This window comes from Phyllostomus discolor, chromosome 4 (genome assembly GCF_004126475.2).
Source record: "Phyllostomus discolor isolate MPI-MPIP mPhyDis1 chromosome 4, mPhyDis1.pri.v3, whole genome shotgun sequence".
NCBI classification, from domain to species: Eukaryota; Metazoa; Chordata; class Mammalia; order Chiroptera; family Phyllostomidae; genus Phyllostomus; species Phyllostomus discolor.
Window position 1 is genome coordinate 137,012,821 of NC_040906.2, and position 13,279 is coordinate 137,026,099.

Here is a 13,279-nt window from a genome sequence, read left to right on the forward strand (position 1 = left end):
AGAGTCTATCCTATTCTTTATCATAAGTGGATTTAAAAACAAAACTCTTTGAGAAAACTCAGAGTGCTAGGTAGGATCCATTCCTAAATTTTCACCAGCTCACAATTTCTAGCCTTTATGTCCCCAGTGTCAAGAAACACCTGACTCATAATAATGACTTGCACAGTGCTTCCCTGGGGAGTCTCCAGGGAGTGTGCATCTCAGCTCACTAGCTGAGCTCACTAGGGATGGGACTGATACCTTTCTCTCTTGCTATCCAAATGCCACTATTGTATTAGTAGTAACAAACTACTGTGACACTTCCAACCGATCATGACTGACCAGGTATCTTAACACATGGCTGGGATCTATCTGCTGTGCTCATGGTGTGGCTGACTGTGAATGAATCACTTAATTTTTCTGTGCTTTATTTTTCTTACTCACCAGCCCCTTATTGGTCAAAAATTCTATAAGCACTGCTGTATAGAAATAATCAAGTCAAATGAGGCCTCTTTGCATATTGATATCATGCTAACATAAGAAATTGCCATACTTAATTAGTCACAGTTCTTGCAACACCAAATCTTGAATTTGACAGTAGCACAAGGAATGCTTTAGGGTGTAGAGTTATTCTGACTGGCATTCAACTACAGGGTTATGGCTGCTCCCTTGAAAAGATTCTTTAATGTCCATGTTGGATTTATAAGCCATTAATGCATAATAAATGATTATATTACAATAAATATTAATGTGGTATAGATACAATTTTTTCTTAAAAAACTTTTAAAATTGTTGTTCAATTATAGTTATCTCTATTTTCCTCCATTGCTCTCCCCTGCCCTGCCTACCCCCATCCCAGTTTCAATCTTCCCCCCCTTGTCCTTGATATAAAATTTATATTTGAAGTTCATTCCAGTCATCAGGGCTCTGTGAGTTCCATGAAGACTGGCCTTTGGCCTGGTTGGCTCATATCCTCAGAGTTGGCACAGATGAGGGGTCCAATGACGCTTGTTGTCAGCTAACAACTTCCATTGTAATGACAATATATAACATAGTGGTGACTTTTGTATTTTGCATTATCAGGATCTTTATGTTTACATATGAAAGACACTCAAATTGACTGAACTTAAGCAAAAGCAAAGATGCTATTGTGTGACCAGTCCCAGAATGGAAGGTGGGTGTCTGATCTTAGGAACAATACTCAGGGACCCAAATCAACATCTTTCTCCACCTCTCATGTCCTGAAGATGCTAGACAAGATGATTTGTCCAGCGCTTATTTATTTATTTATTTTATCTTTTAAATATATTTTATTGATTATGCTATTACAGTTGTCCCATTTCCCCCCTTCACTCCCCTCCACCCTGTATACCCTCTCCCACCCACATTCCCCCCCCTTTAGTTCATGTCCATGTGTCATACTTATGAGTTCTTTAGCTTCTACATTTCCCATACTATTCTTGCCCTCCCCCTATCTATTTTCAACCTACATTCTATGCTACTTATTCTCTATACCTTTTCCCCCTCTCTCCTCCTCCCCCCGCCGTTGCTAACCCTCCATGTGACCTCCATTTCTGTGGTTCTGTTCCTGTTCTAGTTGTTTACTTAGTTTCTTTTGGTTTTGCTTTAGGTGTGGTTGTTAATAATTGTGAGTTTGCTGTCCTTTTACTATACATGTTTTTTCTTTATCTTCTTTTCTTAGATAAGTCCCTTTAACATTTCATAAAATAAGGGCTTGGTGATGATGAACTCCTTTAACTTGACCTTATCTGAGAAGCACTTTATCTGCCCTTCCATTCTAAATGAGAGCTTTGCTGGATAGAGTGATCTGGGATATAGGTCCTTGTCTTTCATGACTTGGAATACTTCTTTCCAGCCCCTTCTTGCCTGTAAGGTCTCTTTTGAGAAATCAGCTGACAGTCTGATGGGAACTCCTTTGTAGGTGACTGTCCCCTTATCTCTTGCTGCTTCTAGGATCCTCTCCTTCATGTTTACCTTGGCTAATGTAATTATGATGTGCCTTGGTGTGTTTCTTCTCGGGTCCAACTTCTTTGGGACTCTCTGAGCTTCTTGGATTTCTTGGAAGACTGTACCCTTTGCCAGAATGGGGAAGTTCTCCTTTATTATTTGTTCAAATACGTGCTCAATTTGTTGCTTTTCCCCTTCCCCTTCTGGTATCCTTATAATTCGGATGTTGGAACGTTTAAAGGTGTCCTGGATGTTCTTCAGCTTCTCCTCATTTTTTTGAATTCTTATTTCATCATGCTTTCCTGCTTGGTTGATTCTATCTTCCTTCTGGTCCACTGTATTGTTTTGAGACTCAGTTTCCTTCCTTTCACTATTGGCTCTCCTCTGTATATCTTGCTGCATCTCTTTTATGGTAACCTGCATCTTTTCATCTAATTTGCACCTGAAATCAATCAATTCCATGAGCTTTCTGATCACCAGTGTTTTGAACTGTGCATCTGATAGATTGGCTATCTCTTAGTCACTCAAAAGGATGAGTCCTGGGGGACTGATCTGTTCTGTTGGAAACATATCTCTCCCTGTCTCTCCTTTTTTTTTTTCCTTTTTTTTCCTCGGTCTGGTCGCTCTTGTTACGGTGGGGGGTGGAGCCTTAGGTGTTCACCGGGGCTGGGCACCCCAGTCACGGGAGCAGGGATGGGAGGGAACAATGGCAATAGTTCCGTTCTCCTGGGCTCAGACCCTTCTCTGGGATCCTGGGCTGGGAGCTCTGCCCTGGTCCACAGTCGCTGCCTCACTGGGTCCACCAGCCGCAGCTTGTGTACTCGGGGATCACTGCTGCGTTCTTGTGCCCCAGATGGCTGTCGCGCCGATTTCGCGCCAAATTTTCCCCGACCTCCATGAGCCGCCCACCTGCGCCAGCCCAGCTCGTCTTCTCCTACCAGTCTGGATGTACGGGTCTACTTCAACTTCTTGGCTGTCCGACTTCCATTCAGATAAATCCTCTGTCAGTTCTGGGTGTTATTCTGTCTGTAAATTATTGTTGTACTAATCTTGGTTGTGCGAGGAGGTACGGTGCGTCCACCTATTCCTCCATCTTCTGTCCAGCACTTCTACGAGGTGACTCATTGCCACAGGCAGCACCTCAGTTCACATGTCAAGTTTAGCATCAGAGAGGATGCTAAACTTTCTTAAGTCTCAGTCTGGCTCCAGTTTTTGACCCACTGTTAGTGGCAAAGGTTAGGGGTCGGCAAGGTTCAATAGAAGACCTTTTATCAAGGATTTGTTAGTTCATGTATAAAAGAGGTTTAAATAAGAGAAAGCTTTAAAAAGTTATTTGTTAAACATTTTGTTTTAACTTAAATTAATTGTCCAGTCTTTTGATGTAAAGCCAAGAATTAATTTTTTATTTATTTATTATTTATTATTTTTTTAGTTTGGGACTGTTTGGAGTTCTACCTTGTTCTGGAAAAAAAAACAGATCTTCATGCATCATACTTTTCAACTGTGATATCTTTATTTTTTATATGTTTAATTTTTAAGTATATTTTATTGATTGTGCTATTACAGTTGTCCCATTTTTCTCCCCTTTATCCCCTTTCCTCTGGCACCCCCATTCCCTCCAGCATTTCCCCCTCCCTTAGTTCATGTCCATGGGTTGTACATATAAGTTTTTTGGCTTCTCCATTTCCTATACTATTCTTAATCTCCCCCTGTCTATTTTGTACTTACCATTTATGCTTCTTATTCCCTGTACCTTTTCTCCCACTATCCCCCTTCCCCTACTCCACTGGTAACCCTCCATGTGATCTACATTTCTGTGATTCTGTTCCTGTTCTACTTGTTTGCTTAGTTTTTCTTTTCTTTAGGTTCAGTTGTTGATAGTTGTGAGTTTGTAGCCATTTTACTGTTCATATTTTTTATCTTCTTTTTCTTATCTAAGTTCCTTTAACATTTCATATAAGGGCTTGGTGATGATGAAGTCCTTTAACTTTACCTTATTTGGGAAGCACTTTATCTACCCTTCCATTATAAATGATAGCTTCACTGGATAGAGCAATCTTGGATACACGTCCTTGCTTTTCATGACTTTAAATACCTCTTTCCAGTCCCTTTTTACCTGCATGTTTTCTTTAGAAAAATCAGCTGATAGTCTTATGGGAACTCCTTTGTAGGTAACTCTCTTCTTTTCTCTTGCTGCTTCTAAGATTCTCTCTTTAACTTTAATCTTTGGCAATTTAATTATGATGTGTCTTGGTGTGGCCCTCTTTGGGTCCAACTTCTTTGAGCTTCCTGGAGTTGTATATCTATTTCCTTTGTCAGATTGGGGAAGTTTTCTTCCATCATTTGTTCAAATAAGTTTTCAATTTTCAAATAAGTTTTCTTGCTCTTCCTCTTTTTTTTTCTGGTACCCCTATGATTCAGACGTTGGAATGTTTAAAGTTGTCCCAGAGGTTTCTCAGCCTCTCTTCATTTTTTTGAAATTCTTATTCTTATTTCTCTATTCTGTTCCAGTTGAATGTTTATTGCTTCCTTCTGTTCCAAATTGTTGATCTGAGTCCTGGTTTCCTTCCCTTCACTGTTGGTTCTGTGTGTATTTTTCCTCATTTCACTTTGTATAGCCTTCACTTCTTCCTTTATTTTGTGACCATTCTCAATCCTGTCTGTGAGCTTCCTGATTATCAGTGTTTTAAACTCTGCATCTGATATAGGTTGGCTATCTCTTCATCACTTAGTTCTTTCTCTGGAGTTTTGATCTGTTCTTTCATTTGGGCCATATTTCTTTGTCTTGGTGCACCTGTTACATTGTCTCAACTGTGATGTCTTTAAAACAGAGCAAAAACTTAAATATACTTGCAGGCAATCTGAGTGTAGAATACTTCTCAATGTTTAAGATTTCCCCCTTAATTGTGTATACTGGTATTTCTCATGAAGTACTTGACAGCTCTGTGTGTGTGATTTGCTGTTACTTTTTACAAAGCTTTCCAGATACATTTTGCAAAATTAAAACTTGCATTTATGCTATACTCATTTTATGTTTGTTTAATACTTAATGAAATTACATACTTACAAAAACTAGTAAAGCTGGCAACTGACTCTTAATTGAATACACAACTCTTGATGAGTACACCACTGAAGTATGCACACATTTTAAGAGATGCCAATTAATCACAGTATTTGGTGTGCCCTGGGTACCAGCTGGCCTTAGGAATGGACTGAGAAACATTGGTTGCTGTGGTGACTTGAGTTTAACAAAGGTAACACCCCTGCCTTTGAGTTCTCACAGTGCAGGGAAGGGCAGGCATGTGCATATAAAATCACATAAGGTAGAATATGAGGGTCATAATCAAGATCCTTACTATGAGAGCAAAGAGGAGGGAGTCACCAATTATGCCCAAGGGTAAGAGGTCAACTGGAGCTGCATCTTTAAGAAGAGCAAAGGAGAGAAAGATCATGTTGAGGACAGAAGCAGGAATGTGTGAAAAAACAACAGAGAGCTTGTGGCTACTTCCAGTTCCTGAGGGTCCGAGGCTATTAAAAACTGAAGAAATGCCAAAACAAATTTATGAAAATTGTGATATACTTTTGAATGCTTACATTCAATACATTAAAACCACTAACACACACAATAATCGATATTCACTAGAAATCTCAGGATTTATTTTAAAAAGTCATTGAGGCAGTGTAGGCCAGCAATGGGCATGTTTAAACTGAATGACAAGCAGTTGAGTGATGAATGTCCTGCCGGTGTGCTCATGTGACTGTCTGTGTGTGATGTCATTTGGAGGTAGTGCCCACAGCCTCACTTTGAAGTGGTTAAAATGTTGCACTGTGTCCAGATGGCTCTCCTGCACATGTGCCTCCTTGCTCACATGTGCCTGGAGTGTGGTATTTTAAAATGACTGCAAACTGAAAAGTACGTGGGGGTGGATGATGTGTCAGGTATATTTTAAAGAAATACATGAACAGAGCAATATTGGGAGGCAAGGAACAAATCACAAAGGACCTTGCAGCCATGCTCAACATTTTGGAACAAAGGTGACAGAAAACCTAATAGTTCCCCTCACTAAAAACAACTATTGGCAGTCAGAAGCCAAATTTGTATTTTCCCATTTTTTATATCATTTTCTTACAAAAAAAGACTTTGATCCTCTCATAAAAATATTGAATGGGTTTGGAATTAAATGCCAAAGTATTGTGTACCATGACTCTGGATAACAAAATACTGAAAAATACCCTTGGTTGAGTAATGTGGAATATAGAATGATCTGGCCTTCAAGATAAAATGTTGGCTCAGGTTGAATGTAAAAAATGTTAAAGAAAATGCACAACGCCGGAGCTTTGCACGAATTCTGGTCTAGATAAAGCATCCTAGAACCTTGCAGTTTCTGCTGTTCTTCCACAAGCTTCCAACGTCATCACTCACTCTGACAACACAAGGGATCTGACCGGCGACGTTGCTCCCCGTGGCACCGCGGCTTTGCCCTCGCAGGTGTGGCTCATGGAGACGGGTATCATAAACAAGCACAGGCAGTGGAGCATAAGAAGGTTGTGGTGTCTCAAAGGAAAAAGTAGTAGGCAGAGTGACACTAACTGCCAAAGAATGTGATGAGCAAGTCTATTTTCACATACTTGTTAATAACTCCACACTTCTAAAGAAAAAAGTTTACTTTTGGAAACATTAGCAGGGAGAATAACCTTTAATTGAAAGAAGTATATCTGACAGCAGGTTGTAGATGGATTTTTCAGTGGGACAAGTACTGCTATAATGAGCACCCATAAACTGGAAGAAATCATGAGGTAGTTGACAGCTTTTCATGCGTTAAAACTTTCCTTTTAGCCCCGAGTCAGGGAGTTTGATTCTTTCAGGCTTGACCAGGCACTGACAGGGCGAGCATGTTAACTTCCAACACAACTGACTGAATGGATTAAGGAAGATTTAAAATGTATTTGATGTTTCTAAGAGCCATGCAAGTGTAAAATTGTTTGAATTTTTTATTTTTTTACTTATTTATCTCAACATTTTGTTTTCCATATGGAATGAAAAGGTCTAATTTAAATGATTAAATTATAGCATTTTACATTTCACTTATCAATCAATAGCATGACAAAATTTTAAAAGCCAGTGCAAAATGGCAGATGGGGTGGAGGTAATGAAATGTGAAGGTCAGACGCTGAGATCTCTGCTTTAATGGTGAGATTCAGATGTCTTGGGCCCTGAGGTGATCATTGATGGGCCTTGTTTAAGAGACGCAGTTGTGAGGCAAAGTTTAAGTGACCTGTTTCTATTTCAGACTTCTCTGTCTTGAGCTTCGAGTTTCTAGCTCTACTCAGTTATAAAAGGGAGAATGTATCTATTCTGTTTATTAGGCTCATGAACGGACTATGAATGGAATGTCATAGATGGTGTGAATGAAATTATAAATGAAAAACCTTGCTTATTTATACTTTTGTTTCTACCTTTTCTAAGTTGTTTTGATTGAAATAAGCTTTCCATTGTATTATGTGTTGCAACTGCCATTTCCCAAGAGTGGTTTCACGTATATCAATCTATTTCGCATATATTAATCTGTTTGTCTGTTTGTAGGTGAAGGTCGCAATTCACCAGGAACATTATTTAACAATGAGCCACAATAAGAAATTTAATATACATCAATATATAAATATAAATTTAAAATATAAACATATAATATAAACATATAACATAAGTTATAAAAACATTTCTCTATATTAAAGATGATATAAGTAATATTTATATAAATATGTGTGAAAAGAATGTAACTATACATATGAAACAAAAGTCTCACCAAGAAAATTTTATTCTTACCCCTAATCATGCTCTCTGACAGGGACCAATGGCGTGTGCAGGGCTCCAGAATCAGTGTGTCAGCCCCGTCCCGCAGCCCAGTCTCATAGAATGCCACAGAAGAAATACTGCGCCAGCCAGCAACAGTAATTCCACACCAGGCTAGGTACTGGAACCAGGGTCCAGCCCTGTGGCTCTGGAGTGGCTACAGGCATGAGTCTCAGAACTTCTCAGGGCATCTGGTTGACTCAAGGTTAGGGGTGGAGGGCTGCAGAATGAAGAATCCCAAAGGGCAGAAATGGGAAATGGGTCGGGGGTAGTCTCTCTGCAGCACCGCAGGCCCCAGCTGGTCCTGGATACTGTGAAAAAGCTGCTCCGATGTGTATGGGGAGGTGCCAGGAGTACTGCTCATGAATTAGTCTATCCTATTATGTAACCATTTAAAAAATGTCTTTGGGTGTCTTTCTGTCTCTCCACTTGGTGTCCTGGGAGAGGACATTTGATCAGCTCAGTTTAAAAGAAGTGTCTATGCTGGCACTCATCAGCTGTAGGCAAAGGGAATAGGAACTGTAGTCCAGATATGACCCTTTTCTGTCCCAAACTCTGCATTAAAGGGGCTGACTCCAGCAGGTAGTGACCCTGTGAGCCAGGCAGCCACCCCAGCTGGCATCTATGAGAGATACAAATCTGGGGGTTTTAGATCCCAGTCCAAAGCTGCTCAAGGTCTCTCATGAAGGGATATTGACAAGTAAGAAGTATAATTTAATTTTAAGGGAGGAGAATCCAAGAAAGAAGAGGATGAATAATTTACTTGGTTTCATGAGAACTCCACAGCAGAGACAGGCTGGACCCGTGCCTTCTGACTCCTGGTCTGAGACACCATGGCATGTAGTTCGTTCAATGCAATGGACTCAGAAAACTTTTTGGCATTAAAACAGCTTCATTCATGTCGTTCCTTAAAAAAAAAAATGAACTACGGAATCCTGGTCAATGTGATGCTGCTACTTGTAAAGTTACATTACTGCTATGTGTTTTGCACGGTGTTATAATGGTTCATTTTATCATTTACTCTGGTGTGCATCCAAGTCCAGCAGTCTGGAATTTCCTGTGACACTTCTCCCTTCTCATTAGATAGGGAGAGCATCTCACTTCTTTCATCTTCAGAGCCTTTTTTGGTGTGTCCTTTATAATTCCTCAGAAAAGCTGAGTAGTGGTTCTCTAGTGACAAGAGTAGAGCAATTTGTGATCTTTCAAAAAGATGCAGTGCAAGTAAAAATTATTACTCTGTGTTAACAAAGTAACACATGACACCTAATATATTTTACTCTGATCCTCATGTCCATAACTCTGGCTTTTTAGAATTCTGCCTATGAAAGTCCATTTGTTAAATGTGTAATAGACATTGATCAAACTGGAAAAAAAGATTTTTATGCTTTTTCTTTGAAAATACAATTAGAGCCAGTGGGCTGTTATGCCCATAGGTATTTTGGGCAGCACTAATTGCTTTTGACTGAGGACACTGGCCACCCCAAGCTGAGAATTCTGTAATCCTTTCTGGGTATCTGTCAGCATCCTGGTGTCAAGATTTCTTAGTAAATAGATAAGACCCAAAATATGAACCCTCAGTTGGTCTAAATCATCATGATGACCTCCTTACACTTGCTGATGACCTTCTTAGATTTCTATGAGGGAGAGTAATGTTTTATGTGTGCATGTGTATGTTTCAGAGCAGATGTTTTAATTCAGAAAGTAGGCAACTGCTCATTTTAGAAAAAGAAGGTTCTAGTAGAGGAAGAAATATAAGTAAGGAACTCAGCTAGTGGTCAGGAAGGAACTTAGCTTGAGATAACAACTCTGTTTTGTTAGAAGTTAGTATTTGATTATTCATCATAGACAAATATCTGGTTTCTGCTTCAAAAGTCTGAGTACTTTTTTAAAAACTCTGCTAATGTTTATTCCCACTACCTGACTCTTCATAGAAAGGGTTTCAAATGATTCAATATTTTCTAAAACATATTGGATTTATTTCTCTTCTTGGTGACTGAAAAGATAGCCATCTATATATCTTTTGCCCTCCCCATCCCTAACGAAATCTCTTCTAGTTTTCCAAGAATGAACATGAGCTGTTTCCTAAAATTATCATTCATCGCTACTGGAAACAGAAATTGAGGGCACTGAGCAAACATTTTTCTACCAAGGTCAAGACCAAAGAACATTTAAAGGTGGGGGGAGGGGCGGGGGGCGTTCTGCGTTTGTTCTAAGCCTTTGCTGCTCAGAGACCTACTCTTTCAGGGGACCTTGCTCTCCACTCAAAAGACTCACTTGTTTTAGCCTAACAGTGGGCTGTAGGGCTCCTCTGCTGATCTGTGGGGTCTGGCTCTGTCTGCAGAAGCCTGCTTTACCAGCTTTAAACTGAGCATTGAAGCAATATAAACCTGCACGGGGAAGAATTCAGAGCGCCTGGCTGGAGTTGGTAGTAGCAGAGCACAGCTGCCTGGGGGTATCTAGACAAATTATTTATCCCCACTCACCATAAATATTCCACTTGATTCGGGGGTAAATTTAGTACTTTCTGAGAATAGTTTGCTGTAGGGAACAAGCCATGAGGGGGTGGCTTTTCACTGACACAGATTAGGTTCTTCCCCAAGGCGGGGCAGGAATGTCCCCTTATGAAGTCATTGCTTCCAGGTTTGAGCGATCAACATACCACTTCTTATTTTCGGTGTAATTGAACTATACACATTTCTGGGGGAGGGGGTATAAATGGAGATGCTGACGTGCCAGCATTTATGCTGCCGACACAAGTGTTCTCAGTTTGGTTGATGTAAGTGGTGCTGACGTAAACCTTCTCGAGAACAGCTGCCAGAGCTGCTTCCCTGGACCTGCCAGTGGATTCTGCCAAGCATCCTCTGCGCTGAGGGCCGAGGCACCTGCCACTGACTCTCAAGCCTCTAATACAAAAAAAATAATAATCTATTCATTTCTCAATTACCTGTCCTTCTTTCATGCCAATAACTACTTAAATCAGAGCATGACTTCTTTTAAAAGTTCAGTATTAGGTTAAGAATACAGTGCTGTTTATCCTTATACTAGAGGCTTAATTTTCAGAGCTCTAAATATCATTCAAGCTCATTTAGCTTGGAGTAGAAAATGGAGGCATGACTGTTACTATGTAAAATAAGTTATGTTGTAATACAGATTTCATGTTAGTATAACTTTTGAACTACTGAGTTAACTGGAAATCACTTGCCACTGTTGATAATTCTGTAAATGACTGTGATGAAGGCTATCGTTCTTCTTCAGGGAGAGTTGCTCACACACTTAACACGGCACACACACACCTACAGGGTTCAGGACCACAGGGCGAGACCCTCACTGCACAGTCAGAAATGGCATCTCCCACGTACATTTAGGGTCCATCATCCCCAATAAGGCTTTTAGAAGATGACATTTTCACCCATAATATTCTTCTTTAATTTTGCTAATCGAGGATTTTGTGAGTTAACAGAATGTATCAGCTATTGGAGGTGTATTAGTTCAAACTCTCCAAGAAGCTAATGTCAAGGTGGAATTAGATATGCAAGAGATTCATTGGGAGGAAATGCCCATGAAAGGTGAAAGAGGAAAGAGGAGGAGTTGGCAGGTGAACCTCCAGACCTGGAAGCAGATTTAATATCTGTGAAAGCAGAGGGAAGGAAGGACCGGACAGGGAAACTCTCAGAGCACGGTGCTATTCTAGAAAGTCTCGGCAAGGCCAACAGGGAGTCCTTGAGCAAAGGAGTTAGAGGAGTTCCGCATTAGGCTGCGGGGATGGCCTGCCCTGGTCACCCCACCTGCCCTGTCCTTGCCTGGGGGAAGCCCAGAGGAAGCTTGGCCAGCCATGAGTGCTGTGGCAGATTCAAGGTATGGCAGCCGGAGGCTGTCACTCAAACATCTTCCCAGACAGCGTTTCTGGAAAGGGGATCTAAGCAGAGGCCTTCCTGGCCACCACAAAGGGATAAGAGGGTCCTTGTGGGTGCAAAAGTGTATGTTCTCCTTCCTCCTATTTTCTTCCATTTTGGTAAGTGCTACCCTTCTGCCAGTGTGACCCTGCCAGCCAAACAGGGAATAGAATATCATAAGTTTGTGACTGAGTTTGTCTTCATACAGTACTGTAGCCACTTTTTTTTTTTGCTTTGCTTAGTTTTATTCAAATGATGTTGTATGCCTGAAACTAATATAATATTGTATGCCAATAAGACTGTAACCACTTTAATTGTTCAACAATGGAATGGGGCAGAGGGAACATTATCTACAAAAGTTGAATATAACGGCTTTACCACAACAACCTTTGTCTTTTGTCCTGGGGCAATCCACGACATCATCATCAAAACAACAGCTTGCTGTTTAAGTGTAGAGCCCAGAATGCTCACCAAAATCCTATAAAAGCCACGCCAATATCCAAACTCTCTCAGTGTGTATGCCTAAAATTAAAGACCAGTTTTTTTCTATTATGCCCCTCCCCCTGTCAGCCAAAACCAGTGGGCTGCAGGTCTTTCTCTCACTTCCATGAAAGATGGGTGGAAGATCTCCCTCCCTAACCAGCAGAGCAGAAGATGTGCACTCTCCCTTCGGACTGTGTTCTCCAGGGGAGCGAGGTGTCTTAGAAGTGCACCGGTGGGAGAAAAGAGAGGTTTCTGAGAGGGTGGGGGAAGCTGAAGAGAGCTCCTCTGCAGTAGGAAAGAGAAATACTCACAGGACTGAGGGGCTTTTAAATTAAAAAAATATATTATTGATTTGAGAGAGACAGAGAAACATCGACCTGCTGTTCCACCCATTCACCCACTCACTGGCCGGGTCCTGCATATGCCCTGACTGGGGATTGAACCCGCAACTCTGCATGTTAGGACAATGCTACAACCAACTGGGCAACCCAGCCACGGCAAGACTAAGGGTTTTTATATCTGTTCCCTCATGCAACAAATGGTCATGGGACAGTTAGTATGTGCAAAACATTATTCTAGGTGTTTGGGATACATCGGTGGACAAAATAAAGATTCCTACCCTTTTGCAGCTTACATTCTAGTGGGGAGACACTAACACATAAGCAATAAACAAAATACATGAATAAATATATTACACAGAAAATTCAGCTTTTATTAAAATTGGTGTTCAGCAGGAAATGCCTCCTCTGTTATTACCAGAAGCAGTAGTCTCTCCCCTGTTTTCAGACCCCTTTTAGGTTCTTTCACTTTGGCTTCTTATTTCTTCCCCTGGGAAAGAAATGCTTCCTCTGTAGAAATTCATCAGGCATAATTTCCAAGAAGTCACTGAAGAGTGAGATGATTTTGAATGTATTATTTAGTTATTATCTTTGATATCTGAAAAGCCTGCTTTTTAACTAGATTTAAATTTCTCAAAACCAGTTCAGAAAATACATTTAAATTATAATCGGCTAACACCAAATTAACACACCCAGGTCTTCCATTCCACATTCGGTGGGTAAACCTGCTGAGCTGGGCGTGGCGCTGGATGAGACAGCCACACGTC

At 40.6% G+C, this 13,279-nt stretch overlaps 1 long non-coding RNA gene across 1 annotated transcript; it reads left to right on the plus strand.

Moving 5' to 3' along the window:
- Positions 1-7,704: 7,704 nt before the first annotated feature.
- On the plus strand, positions 7,705-12,673 carry LOC118500243. Its single transcript, XR_004902795.1, has 2 exons — positions 7,705-11,098; positions 11,394-12,673. It is a non-coding gene; the product is annotated as an uncharacterized LOC118500243 (long non-coding RNA).
- The last annotated feature ends 606 nt before the right edge of the window (positions 12,674-13,279 follow it).